The 14,535-nt window shown below is 52.1% G+C and overlaps 1 protein-coding gene across 6 annotated transcripts in view; it reads left to right on the top strand.

Moving 5' to 3' along the window:
- MEGF11 (multiple EGF like domains 11) overlaps positions 1-14,535 on the top strand; it is a 344,857-nt gene that overhangs the window by 74,769 nt on the left and 255,553 nt on the right. The gene's annotated exons all lie outside the window — the stretch shown is intronic.

Here is a 14,535-nt window from a genome sequence, read left to right as displayed (position 1 = left end):
GTGTGGCCTTTGAGCTTTTGAAATGTGGCTAGTGTGACAGAGGATCTGAGTTCTAAATTTTATTTGATTTTCATTGACTTAAGTTTAAATTGCCGCATGTGACTACCAGATTGAGTGGTGCAGTTCTAGATAATTCATGCTTGATAGAGGATGGCCTGGAGAAGGGAGGGGAGGCTGGCCAAGGAGGCTCTGGTCAGGGCCTGGGTGCTTTGACTCCATTTGGGATGAGCTGTGCTGCTCCTGAGAGCAGCTTCTTCCAACAGCAGACCCAGAGGGGAGACTGGGCAGGGTTTCCTCCCTGTGGCTCTATTTCAGGAAGGGCACTATGGAATTCTGGTTGTCTAGAGTACCGTGCCAGGGTTTAGGCCACAGCACTCTCCATTCTCCCTGCAAAAATGCACAGTCACATCCCTTACAGCAGTAAGGCTGAGCTGATCCACCCCCTCCTTTTACAGAAGAGGCCAGGATGGGGAAGGGCTCAGTGGCAGGTTTGGCTACAGATCCAGGTCTCTGGACGTCCAGCCCAGAGGTTTTCTCATATACCCTGCCACAATTCACTGGGACCAGTTTTCTCTTGATTCAACATTGGGCACATGCTTCATTCCCCTCTCAGAAGGGGTGCGATGGGGCAGTTCCCAGAAGTCTAGAATAGAGCAATCCCATCCTTCTTGCTTCAGCCCCTTTCCAATCTCTGGCTTCATTCCGACCTTTGAGGAGCCCTTTTGGGTGATTGCCTATTGCATCTGAAGGTGGCAATACAATAGGATTTGCTGATGACTTTTGGATTTGGGCCAGGTTATGTGAACTTGGCAGTTTCTTTGGGCTCCCAGTCCCTGTGGAATAATTGACAGCAAGCCAGAAGGAGGTGCTAAGAATAGACGACAAGGCCCTGAGTGGGAGACCTGCCACAAGTGCCCATGGAGGAGGACCCTAGCTCAGGGAGAGAGTATGCATGCACACATATATCTTCAGTCTAGGAGAGGGCATGCCAGCCCCTTGGAGGACTGTTCTGGAGGAGAGGCCCCTGGCAATCGAAGGGAATAGTGACTTCCCTTGCTGGGATGGACTGTTGATTGTGGCAAACTGCTGACTCTGCAGGGAGCCGGTGGCCAGGGGCCTCCCCCTGGGGCTCTGGTGAGAAGTGAGAAGGTGGGCTCACAGGGCTTGGGGTCCTCCCTCTAGACCTCATTAGTCTCCTCCCTGTGGGGAGACTCACTGCCCCACAGGGAGGAGTCATCCAGCCTCAGGTGTGTAGATCCTATTTCATTCTGTGGGCCAGAGTCAGCTATTTACTTCCCCTACCAGACAAACTCCAGGGCCTGGCCTTGTCCCTGGGCCTCTCCAGAAGCTGGAATAGAAATCCAGTGACTACATACTCATCTCCTGTAATGAAGGGCTTGTGTAAAAAGAGAGTGGCCTTTGGTAGACATTTGGGTGTCCCAATCTCTTGATTAGATTGGGGTTTGATGTGGCCCAGGGCTCGCCATTTTCAACAGTGATGGCCTGGTGGCCTGGTTACCCGAGGGGGCAAATATAAGGACTGTAGGAAAGAGGTCCCAGGCCACAGAGCAGCCTGGAGTGGTGCCTCAACATCTGGAAGGGGCTGAGGAAGGGAGCGTCTACACTGAGTTGACATTACTGTCTCTGGAAGGGACAGATTCTAAAGACCCCCATGGTACCTTTTTTTTTTTTTTTTTTTTAATTAAAGATTTCTCTTTATGCATGAGAGGCAGAGACATAGGCAGAGGGAGAAGCAGGCTCCCCATGGGGAGCCTGATGTGGAACTTGATTCCAGGGCCCTGGGATCACGCCCTGGAACCAAAGACAGACGATCAACCACTGAACCACCCAGGTGCCCCCCATGGTACCTTGAACCTGTTTCTCCCCATGTGACCCAATAAAAAGAGATGTGAGCTGTGGGTAGGGGCAGAGAAGGGGCACAGAGCAGTCAGGGGACAAATCTTAGGAGACAGAAGACCTGAGTTCTGCAGCCAGCCCAGCCATAAACTCATGTGAACTAGGCCAAGCCCTGCTCCTCCCTGGGCCTCAGTTTCCTCACTGGTAAGATGAGGTATATGGGCAGGGTTCTACTAGGGTTCCAGTGGGAAGCAGGAGGCGTGCTCAAGCCAGGTCACTTGAGAGTTGAACAGAGGACAGCTCACAGAGTCGTGGGCAGAGCACGAGGGAAAGCACAAGGGATGCGTAGCACCCTGGGCCAAGTGGCGGTGGGCTGTTCCCAGTGCTAGGCCCAGAGGGGCAAGGAAGGGCCAGTGGACAGAGAGAAAGGGTGTGTGTGTGGCAGGAGGAGGGTCACCTGACAGGAGCTGGGACCAGCCATGCAGGGGGTGGCCAGTCCGATGACCAGTCTGGCCTCATCCTCTTCCCTCCCAGGTGCAGCGGGGACTCCCCATGGGCCGATGCTAGCGGAGGCAGAGGGCAAGATTGCCTGTGGATGCTGTCCGTGCAGGTTTGTCCCCTAGGCCACAGAGCAGGCTGGACACTGAGTGGATGTGGGTGTTGGGGGGGGTGTCGAGGGGGCAACATCTGGCCCGGAGGGGTGGACCGGCGGCCTTCCAGGTGGGGCCAGGGGCAGGCTCGTGCTGGTCCTGCTGATGTCCTGGCTCTGCGCTCTTGCAAGGCGACAGGCAGGTGGCCGTCCTTCTCCCGTGGAGCAAACCCCCGGCTGCAGCCCGGACCGGGAGGAGGCGGAGGGCCATCTCCCTCGCCGGGCCGTCCAGCGCCGCCATCCGTCACTCTGCCAGCCGCGTGAAGTAATGATAGATGAGCGCACATTAGGCCTCCCATCCTGCAGGCCTAAAAGCCGGGGCTTTGCCAATCAGTGAGTGGGGAGGCAGCGCCAGGTGAGCGGGGCTCTGCGCGGGGAGCTGGAGGCGCCGGGAATTAATAAGCACTTGGAGACGGCAGGGATATTGAACTCATTCCTTAAATCAATCCTTAACCAAGAAGGATGAGGGAATGAGATTTTGGACAATTAGTGGGTAATGATGACCTTGTGAAAGGAGCTATCGACGCAGGGTGTGAAGGTGGGAGTGGGCGGCTGGCGGTGGGGCACTGGGGAGAAGGCGCCAATGGCGAGGAGGCCGCAGGTTGTGACCCTCCTGGAGGGGAGGGGAGGGGAGGGGAGGGGAGGCCGGGGTCCTGGTCTTCTTACTGAGTTAGGAAAAGAGACCTGGACTGGGTGGCCCTCCCCTCCTCGCACCTCTCTATCCCCTTCTCTAGAAACCTGCACATGCTGAGCACTTGGCAGTGCAGGGTTCAGGTCCCTGCCTTCTGGGCAGAGCCCAGCCTCATTTTGGGCGAGGGACTCGCAGTCTTCTCGGTCCTCAGAATCTCAGGGGGCTTTGTGGCCAGGGGCTTTCTCACTGTCTTCCCTCAGTCCTGGTGGCACAGGAGCAGGACTAGGGTCCTAGAGGTGAAGGCCCCCTCTCGCCATTGTGGGGGAACTCAATCCTTGTTTCTCTTTTCTTTTTTTAAGATTGTTATGTATTTATTCATGAGAGACACAGAGAGGCAGAGACACAGGCAGAGGGAGAAGCAGGCTCCCTGTGGGGAGTTGCATGTGGGACTCAATCCCAGGAGTCTGGGATCATGACCCCAGCCAAAGGCAGATGCCCAACCACTGAGCCACCCAGGTGCCCTTCAATCCTTGTTTTTCCTGCTCCTCTCGTCTTTTTGGCCTCCTCTCTGACTGATCGGGTACCTGTGCAGCTTGGCCTGAGATGTCTGGCAGAAACATTATCTATCCTCCTCCTCAGTGAGCCTCTGTGGTTGCCCAGAGTCTAATGGTAGCCACAGCAGCACCAGAGGCTTTGAGGGAGGTGTACCTTTGCTTTGAAGGAAGCTTCTTCAGTGGCTTCCTCAGAAAGCAGAGCCTGAGACAAGGATTCAGAACATGTGACTTATCCTTGGGAAGGCTCTTCAGGAAGAAACCTGAGAGGGAGAGAGTGAAATAGGATAGAGGAAGGGAAGGAGTTGAGCAAGGATGTGGCCTCAGGTAAGGCCCGGGTGTGACCTGTCCCACTGGGGAAGCTTCTGGAATCTGAAACAGAACTCAGCATGATCTTCTGGTGGGAGTAGGCTAACCTTTTGTGCTTGGTCAGTTGTTGACTAAGAGCCATCAGGAAGGGGAATTTTCAAGCTCCTGGAAAGGTGGCTCTAGTCAACTGAGGACAGTTCTTGTGCGGGAGGGTGGGAGGTAGGCATAGGAGCGATGGGTCTTCAGCAGCCCACCCCCCACAGCCTTGGGGGCAGGGGCACCAGTGTTCACTGCAAGGGCTTTTCAGAGCCCCTGTGGCCACCCCCACTCATTGTACAAGGGATGGTAATAATTTGAATTCCTTACATTTGTACAGCATTTACAAGCTACCAGACACTTGCAAAAAATTATCTTTTTTATTTTATTTTATTTTATTTTATTTTTTATTTTATTTTTTTTAAAGATTTTATTTATTTATTCCTGAGAGACACAGAGAGAGAGAGGCAGAGACACAGGCAGAGGGAGAAGCAGGCTCCATGCCGGAGCCCGATGTGGGACTCCATCCCGGGACTCTAGGATCAGGCCCTGGGCCAAAAACAGACACCAAAACGCTGAGCCACCCAGGGATCCCCAAATTATCTTATTTTATCCTTGCAGCTTAACTCACTTTGCATGAAAGTTTTGCTCTCTACTCTCCAGACAGGAAGCCAAGTGCATGCCCAGAGATCTAGTGGGTGAGGAGGCTGGGACCTGAATCACTGGGGCCACTGTGTTGATTCAGTTCCTGTTGTCTGCCATCAAAGCTCTCCCCATTAGAGGCACTGTTTTCTTAGAGGGAGGAAGAAATGACCCTCAATAGAGCCTGTTATTAGTGTCTTGCACACACTCCCCCACTTACTCACTTACTGCCTTCTTAGCCAGTCTCCTCTGCAAAAGTTGGGAATCTGAGAGCTCTTCTCTCTGGACAAGACCTCCGCAAGTTGAGAGGTATCTGGAAGGAAGCATCAGCGTGGCGCTATTGCTCTCTCCAGGTTCCCTCCACCTGCCCCATCTCTCTCTATTGCACCCCCCACCTCGCCCAGTTCTTGACTCAAGCCTTATTACCACTGTGATGATTATTGTGAGCCTAGGGGAGAGGCCACTGCATCTTTAGTAGATAGAAAGATAACCAAAAGGAGCCACACTTAATTAAAAATGACAGGTTAGGTTTCCTTCTGGATTTTGGGGGGAAGATGGTCTCTTAGTAAATTATATCTGACAACCTAAAATAAATTGTGCAGAAGATTTATGCTTTCTGTGGACTTGCGAAACCTAGCTCCTGAGATGGCAGGGTGAAGGGAGCCTCTAAGGACTAGCTAATTGCAAAATAGCTGTGTGTAACTTACCCCGATGGTCCAGATGCTGCCTGTCTGGCTCCCCTTGTGCCGGGAGTGGGGGGCCGGGAAGGTATGGGACAGCACTGCCAGCGTCTCACCCAACGACCTGGCATCGGGATGGAGATGCCCTGGTCTGGGATCCCCTCTTTTCAAACACTAGCCTTAAAAAAAATAAAATGACACACAACAGGGCAGGGAAGCTTTAGATAAAGAACCAAGGACATGGCATCTTTCAAAGTTTTCCCAAAGGAGATGTCAGTGTTAGCTGAGACCGCCAGAATTTACTTTAGCTATTACTATGGATGAATAATTATGGGCAAGCCAGCAAGTACTGTGGGTTCACAGCAGGTTAATTGGGAATAATGGGTTTCATTCCAAACTGTGAGAAATGATATTTGAGAGGGGGTGGGGTGGGGAGGGAAGACAAAAAGAGAGAGAGAGAGAGAGAGAGAGAGAGAGAGGCTTTCTTGCCAGGCTGTCCTCTCCTTGCACATTTGGCTCTGCAGGTCCTGGCCAAGCCTCTAGAGTCCAGACATCTATCTGGGCCTGGGTCTTTGTTGGGCAGAGGGTGTGTGTGGGCGGGGAGGGGGGTGTGGGATGGGGGCTTAAGCCAGCGAGATCAGGTGCCTTATTTGCATTGCTTCCTCTTCCTGAAATTGGGATGAGCAATCTGGCGTTTGATCATTCAGCGCATGTGTTTTGAGTGCCTGTGCTGGGCAAGACCTCAAAGGCACTGGGGCCGGGGCATCTCCATGAGTCTGCACAGTGGTGAGCGGGAGACGCACAGAATGAGAGGGGCAAGCATTGACAAAACCCCTGCAGTCAAATAGATATACAATGCCAGCCACCAGTGCCAGCTACATATGCAATTTTAAATTTTCTCGTAGCCTCATTGAAGAAGGTAAAAAGAACCAATGACATTAATTTTAACAATATATCTTACTTAACTCAGTATATCCAAAATATTGTCATTTCAACATGGGATCAATATAAAAATTAAGGAGGTATTTTATACTTACAGCACATTTGAATTCATATTCATCACATTTCAAGCGTTCAAGAGTTCATCTCGCCAGTGGCTACTGTATTGGACAGTGCAGGATGAGGTCATCACTAATCTCGTATACACACACACACACACTCACACACTCACACATGCTCATACGCACAGAGTGTGGTGAGTGCTGCTAAAAAGAGGTTTTACACAGCATCGAACGGGGAGGCCTGATAGTTGGGCGGGGGGTGGAAGAGTCAGAGCAAGGACAGGCAGCAGTTATCAATGCCAGGGTGTTGAGGGAAAAGCATTCCAGGCAGGGGGAACTGCATGAGCAAAGACCATGTGGGGGGAGTTGCGACCGAGAAGGCCTCATAGCCAGAAAGGCTGAGCACAGAGAAGAGCGGTGCAAACAAGGCTGCTGGGGCAGGTAGGAGTTGTTGGCCTGGGCAGCCTGAAGATTTGGGTCTTACTTATGAGGAGGGAGCTGGGGAGGAGGTGTAAGCAGGAGCAATAGGATCAGGTCTGCTTTCTTTCTTTTTCTTTTTTTTAAAGATTTATTTATTTATTTATTTTTTTATTTATGATAGACACAGAGAGAGAGAGGCAGAGACACAGGAGGAGGGAGAAGCAGGCTCCATGCCGGGAACCTGACGTGGAACTTGATCCCGGGACTCCAGGATCACGCCCTGGGCCAAAGGCAGGAGCCAAACCGCTGAGCCACCCAGGGATCCCCCAGGTCTGCTTTCTGAAGCCCGTTCTGGCTGCCGGAGGAGCACAGGGGGTCCATCAGGCAGCATTGCAGCGGCTGCTTGCTGAGGGGGTGCTCCAGAGTAGGAGAGGCTGCATCTCCCCAAGACCTGGCCAGCCACGGGCTTGCTGCCTGCCCCTCCCCACACCCCCAGAAACCAGGCTGAGAGGCCCCAGTACAGGGAAAACTCACCCTTACTTGGAGTAGGTCAGTGCAATTTGTCCTGCCTGAAGTTAGGGCTCTAGATGGTATCTCAGCTCCCCTTCCTGGCTGTGCAACCTTGGCCAGACCTCCCTGCCCAGCGGCTTTAATCAGCTGTAACAATGAATGGGGGAATGGTGTGTGGATGGACTGGGTGGTCTAAAACCCCATGCCAGTAGCATAGGGTTCCCCTCTGGGCTGTCTTGGGCACCACCTCCTTTGCTCTGGTTGGCCCTGGGCTCAGGAGGTTTCTTTCTCTGCTCCCAGGAGTGGGAGTGGTGGTCCATTCGCCTCTGTCCATGCCCAGCTTGGCTGTGACTGGTCACCGAAGCCACGTGGCCATGACAAACAGGGCTGGGGCTGTGAGAGAGAGTCTGGGAGGAGAGAGGACGCCCCTTGGACCTCGGCACAGGCTGCAGCCACAGTGGCCGTGACTAAGTTCATTGTGCCCAGGAGAAGGACAGGATGGCAGGGCACCAGAAAGCCACATGCCATGATCTCCAGCTGTGAGAGTCTACACCTTTTTTCGCTTACACGTTCATTTGGCAGATAGTTATCCAGGGTTGCTCCGTGCCCTGCAGCATGCCAGGTGCTGGAGATGCTGGGGCGAGTGTGGGTAGGGTCAGGGATTGCATCGCAGAGGACATGATTTGAAGGGTGAACAGGATGCAGACGTGGGGGCCTCTGGGGGAAAGAACTTCCCCCACAGGAAGGACTGCCCATGCAAGGGCCCTGAAGTGGGAATGAGTCTACCTTGCTGGAGGAACAGACGGAAGGTGCATCAAGATGGAGCAGAGAACAAGGAGGGGGTGGTACGAGATGGACCCGGATCATGGGGGCCTCCCAGACCTAGGAAAGGATTTGAGTTTTAGTCTGATTGTGAATGGAAGACACTAGAGGATTTTCAACAGCAGAACAGGGTGACCTGGTTTATACTTTTAAAGCTCTCTCTGGCTGCCGGATGGGGGAAGCAGCAGGCCAGTGAGGAGCCTCTGCAGTGTGTATGGTGGTGACCTCCTCAAGGTGGCAAACGAGGGGTCAAGGGAGGGCAAGGGAGAACCAAGTTCTGTTTCGTTCATGGCGAGTTTGAGAAGCCTGTTGGGCATCCAGGGGAAGGTGTCCAGCAGGCGGTTGGTGGCTGTGGATCTGGAACTCGGGGGCAAGGGCCCTGCTGCTGTAAGTCTGGGTCCTGTCACTGTACCGACAGCATGTAAAGCCTGTGATGGACCAGATCACCCGGGGAGTGGATACCCAAGGACCTGGAGGGACTTCATGGCAGGGTCTCCGCCAGGCAGGGCCACCACTTGCACCCGAAGCAGTTTTGCTGAGGGCAGTGTCCTGGGCCCCAGCCATGCCTCTTCCCTGGCTGCAGGTGTCTGTGGCTATTCCTGTGCAGAGCTGAGCCTGGGCAAGGTGTCTTTGGCCTGGCCTGGCAGGATGTGGAGGGTGCCTCGAGAGAGAAAACGCTCCTTTGGTCTTCTGAGTCCTTCCCTACACTCTGATGATTGCAGCATCCAGAGGGGGAGAGCTGGGAGCTTCTCTTCCTGCCTTTCCCTATAGGTCCCCCTCTGCTCAGCCTGGGAAATTGAGGAGAGAGAGAGAGAGAGAGAATGAGGCAAAAGGAAGGGGAACAGAGAAGCAGATACTGAGAAGGGCAGGGGGGAGCCCCAGCAGGGCTGCCGAGGGGCCGGGAGGGGCCCAGGCCAGCTTGAGAGAGCTGCGGAGGCCATAGGACCGGGAGGGGGAAGGGAAGGACAGAAAGAGAAGGTTTCAAAAAAATGTTCCTTTCTCTCTCTGGTGCTGGTGCTGGTGACTAGCTCCCCTTTCCTGCCTGGAAAGCAAACACCATCCCTAACCTCATACATAAAGTGGTCTGAAGCTTTTAGATGAGGTCGGCTGCCCGTGCCAGGAACTTGACCTACTCCCTCAATTTCACACCAGCCTTCAGACCAGAAGATCGGGGGCTTTAGAGAATCTGCTCATGACCACGGGGATTTTGGGACACCTGGGTGGCTCAGACAGTTAAGCGTCAGCCTTCGGCTCAGGTCATGATCTCAGGGTCCTGGGATCGAGCCCCACACTGGGCTCTCTGTTTGGCAGGGAGTCTGCTTCTCCCCCTCACCCTCCCTCTATGCTCTCCCTCTCTCTTTCTCAAATAAATAAATAAATAAAATCTTTATTTTAAAAAAGAAAAGGGCAGCCTGGGTGGCTCAGTGGTTTAGCGCTGCCTTTAGCCCAGGGTGTGATCCTGGAGACCCGGGATCAAGTCCCACATCGGGCTCCCTGCATGGCCTGCTTCTCCCTCTGCCTGTGTCTCTGCCTCTCTCTCCCTCCCTCTGTGTCTCTGATGAAAAAATAAATAAAATCTTTTTAAAAAAATAGATAAAAATAAAAATAAAAAAAAAGACTACAGGAGTTTTGGGTGGTGGGGATGGGCTTCTGCCCAGGAGGTGAGTCAGGCCTCTGAGCCCTCCCACTCCACTTGGCCTTTATTTCTCTCAGCGGCTAAAGCCAAGTTCTTGCAGAATTTTATGACTTTAACAAATGCCATTTCTAAAGTGCTGTGCGGGGAAGGCCAGTGGGGTTAGCCTGGGCGGAGAGGATGAACCACACACACTCGGAGAAGGTGGCCAGCTCCCTGGAGTCTCCCAGCCAGTTGGAACTTTCTGGCGGGAAAGCGGGGAGGCTTGCTTGGACGCTGCCAGCCTGCCCCAGCCCCTCTCCCCCGGGGGCACAGCTGTTGGCAGCTGCCGCTACCTGCCTGGGCTCGGTAAACAGATGGCCCTGGGGTTCTGGGACAGTTCCAATTGCAAATGTTCTCTCTGGTTGTCAGACAAATGTACTGCTTTTTAGTTCAGAAATTATGGAGCACCTTATGCATGACTATAAACCCTGTCAGCTCTGTCCCAGAAAGGTGTGGCCCCTAGAAAGGCAGGATGGTATTTTTTTTTTTCTAGGTGGGAGAGGAGAGGCAGAGGGAGAGAGGATCTTAAGCAGACTCTGCGCTGGATGCGTAGAGCCCAACGCGGGGCTCGATCCCACCACCCTGAGATCATGGCCTGAGCCAGAATCAGGAGTTGGATGCTTAACTGACTGAGCCACCCAGGCACCCCAGGCAGGATGGTAATTTTTAAAGACTGGTTGATGGAGGCACCTGGGTAATTCAGTGGTTGAGTGTCTGCTTTCAGCTCAGGTCGTGATTCTGGGGTCCTGGGATCGAGTCCTGCATCGGGCTCCCTGCAGGGAGCCTGCTTCTCCCTCTGCCTGTGTCTCTGCCTCTGTCTCTGTGTCTCTCGTGAATAAATAAATAAGTATTTTATTCATTCATTCATTCTCTGGTTGAGAACTGGGATTGGCGTCTGAATGGACTCTGGAAAGGCCATCTCTAGAAGTTTCCCTCTGTCCCAAACTGCACAAAGCCCACAGGAGACGTGTCAGCCTTGGTGAGAAAGATCCAGAGGGTCAGAAATTATAGTTCCCATCTTAAAAGTTGTGGAAAATATGGCTCAGAGAAAAGCCATACTTGCCCACAGTCCTTGGCAAGTCTGAGATGAAGCTAGAATTCGAACCCAGGTGCCCTAACTCTTGGTTTAGTGTTCTCTCCACTACCCCATCCTTAAAAGAAAGACCTTCCACGTAGCTCCAACAGGACTGCCATGTACAGCCACCCACGTTGTGCACTGCATAATTCCATTTTCATTGGCATTGATATGCAAGGTGCCTGCAGAGTTGTGTGGTGCAGCAGTCCTGAGTCCAGGGCAATCTGGCTTTCTGTCTGTCTCTTGCACTTCCATCTTCAATCCTTCCTGGCACTACAATAGAAGACAAAAGAAGGGTGTCCATCCTCAGCCTCTGGAAGTAGGTGTGATGGCTCCACCTTGATGTTTCTAGCCTTGGTAAGGCCACATTGGACACCCCCCCCCATACCAATCTAACAGCCCTGCTCCTGGGTGTAGGGTCCTTGCTCGTCTGCTCAGTCAGCACCTTTTGCTTAGGGGTAGGACTTGGGGAAGGTGGGTTTGAGGACTCTGGTGGGAGATGAGTCTGGCTGAAGGCCATATTTAGGGCTGCTTTCTCTTTACTCTCCCCCACCCTCCTCCTGCTTCCCTGGAATTAAAACTATGGCACGAGCTCTTCTTAAATATGACACATCTGTTCCTCCTGTGCCAGGGTGGGGGGGAGAGAATTTATAGGTGAGAAACCAGCAGACTGATCTTCACTCTGCTCCAGTGGTCAGGCTGTCGCTGATTGATGCCCCGTGTACCGCACTGCCTGGACGGCTCCTTTTTATGGGCTCCGCCCGCCTTCCCATAACTCAGGAGGGAGGCCGTAAATCCTCAGGGGTGGCAGAGCAATCCTCTATTAGGACAGCCACCTGGAGTTCCTGGCAAGTCCCTCTAGCCAGCAACACATCTCGCTGTCAGAGCAGTTGTGAGCAGAGGGGACGTGCCCAGGACAGACAGCCGGGAGATCCGGCCATCTCCGAAGCTCCAGACTGGCAGGGGCCTGTGCCGGTCACCTGGTGCAAATGTTCAACCTATGCATTTCCTCTGCTGACGGGGAGCTCACTATCTACCAGCCCATCCATCTTTGGCGAGCCGCTCCGCCCGAGTTCATGAGTTTCTCTTGAGCTCATCTTTCTAGGGTTTCCATCTTATTTCTCTTCCTTGGGGCCAAACAGAATCTAAGGATGGAGTGAGGGCTTATGTTTAGCTTCTCTGTTGGCTTCAGAACTCAGGTCATTCAATTCTGACTGCAAGAAACAAATCGATTTTTAATAACCAAACATGTTATAGTTGCTTAATATTAAAGCAGACCAGAGCAAGGCTGGGTGGGTGCGCAGAGCCCTCCAGGTTTTTCCTTCTTTCCCGTGCTCCCTGACCTGATGTGACAGTCACTGCAAAGATGGACGGCTGTAGGCTCTGACATCTGTGCCTCTACATTCCCTCTGTTGCAGCCTTTTGTGTTTTTCCGACTTTAGAAGGTATAAGCGTTATGTTCTGGTGGTGTCTTATATACACCCCTCCACGGGTGTTTTTTTTTTTTTTTTAAAGATTTTATTTATTTATTCATGAGTGAGAGAGAGAGAGAGAGAGGCAGAGACACAGGAGAGGGAGAAGCAGGCTCCACGCAGGGAGCCCGATGTGGGACTCGATCCCGGGTCTCCTGGATCAGGCCCTGGGCTGAAGGCGGTGCTAAACCGCTGAGCCACCTTGGCTGCCCTCCACGGGTGGTTTAAGAGATTTGCAAGGGTGATTTTGACTCTCTGTCATGTCTCCCTTACATGATGGCTTTTGGACTTAACCTCCACCCAAGAAGTGACTCGATCATGTTTCTTTCTTTTTCCATCTCCTTTCCTTTAAACGTTTTTTCCCTTTATTTCCTTTCCTGCTGAGGTATAACTTAGAAGCAGTGAAGGGTATAAATCTTAAGCACACAACTCAATGAATTTTGACAAATGGGTCCACCTGTGTGGCTCTCATTCTACTCAGGATGGAGGATACTTTTCTCACCCTGGGTGGTTCCTCATGCCCCTTCCCAGGCAATGGTGTCTTCCCTCCCAGGGGTGACTGTCATTGCCTCTTCTTGAACCTTGTGTAAATGGAATCATAGGGAAGCACTCTACGTCTGGCTTCTTGTGCTTCTCGCGCTCAGCGAAACACCACATTGTTGTGCATGGCTATAATTCTTTGCACGCTGCCGCATAGTATTCCTGAAGCTCTGCTACTGTGTTATTTAAAGGCAGTGATTATGGGCCATTCTTTCTCTTTTAAGTCTAAGTAAATTTTTAGTTGTAGCAAACTATGCATTACATAAAATTTCCTATTTTTCATTATTACGTGTATATGTAGTTCTGTGGCAGTAAGTACATTGACATTGTACAACCATTACCACTGTCAGGCCACTTTCTTAATACAAACTGTCGGGTTACCTTCTAGTCCATCGTCTGGTCTCCAACCTTACTTCTCAGCATGGTTCAGCCTGACCCCTGGTCTTTGCTCCCCCAGCATCCTGTTTGCTCTATACTTATCACGGTGTGGTTCTGTGTTTTCCACACTGCTGGTGGCAAGCCAGGAGTGGGTCATTGGATCAACTCATTGGATGCCAACTCACCTTTTAAAGATAGGAAAATGGGGAAAAAAATAAGAATAAAGATAGGAAAATGGAAAATAGTCAATCACTTCATGGGTAGTGAAGGTAAATACAGCTGCGTGGAGCGTCTGATTTACACATATATGCATTTATATATTTGTGTCCAGTGGTTCATGGTGTCAAGCGTACTTCTTTTTGTGGGCTGTTTTCTGGGGGTGTGAAAGCCCCTGGTTTGGTTGTCTGTGAGGCACTGCCGTATGCCGCAACAGTGATCGCCCGTGATGGGTGCTCACCGAATGTCTGTGAGAGAATGGATATATGTCAGTCTGAGTGTCCACTCTTCTGCCTCCCTAGATTTTCTTCGGAGAGGGCATCTCAGGGCTCCTTGGCCTGGCCTCATGTCCCTGAGCAGATTCCAGTTTGTCTGTGTCTTTTTGGCTTGGACTCCAGCCTCCAGCAGCGTCTGGTCTGATGCAGAGAGAGAAGGACCAGCGCACTCACTTAAAACACGATCATTAAGAAACATGGAGATTGTATTATTAGCTTTTCAAGCAAACACATCCTTCTGTTGAGTTTCCCACCATGGAACACTCCTCGGGCTCCTTTGCTCACATGACTGCCATGTGTTTCTGCATCTAGGGCTGTGCTGTTGATATTTTAGATCAAAAGTGAAGCCCCTTACATTTGTCCCTGTAACATTTCATCTTCTCCCATTCCAATCATTGCTGCAGCCTGTCAAGAGCTTTTGGGATCGTCATGCCACCCCGTCAGGTTCCATATTATTCAAGGATCTCGTGAGCCTGTGCTCTGGGTGTTTGTCTAAGTCATTGAAAAATCAGGTGCAGAACTTAGCCCTGTGACCTTGTGCAGAGAGGCTGCCTTCAGGATGGAAGTGTTCTCCTGGTCAGCGGGCATTGGGCTGCTCTTCCCTCTGCCTAGCACATTCCTCCTCCAATACCTGCACGGCTGGCCCTCCGGCCTCCTTCAAGCCTGTGCTCAGATATTACCTTTTCAGTGTGGTCTTCCAGAACACTGTTCCAAGTGCAACCCCTCTTTCAGCTCTGGAACATTCCATACCTTCTTCTGTGCTTTAGTTTTTGCCCTAGTGCTTATCACCCTGCAA

Source organism: Canis lupus, chromosome 32 (genome assembly GCF_048164855.1).
Source record: "Canis lupus baileyi chromosome 32, mCanLup2.hap1, whole genome shotgun sequence".
NCBI lineage: Eukaryota > Metazoa > Chordata > Mammalia > Carnivora > Canidae > Canis > Canis lupus.
This window is presented reverse-complemented; position numbering and strand designations above follow the sequence as displayed.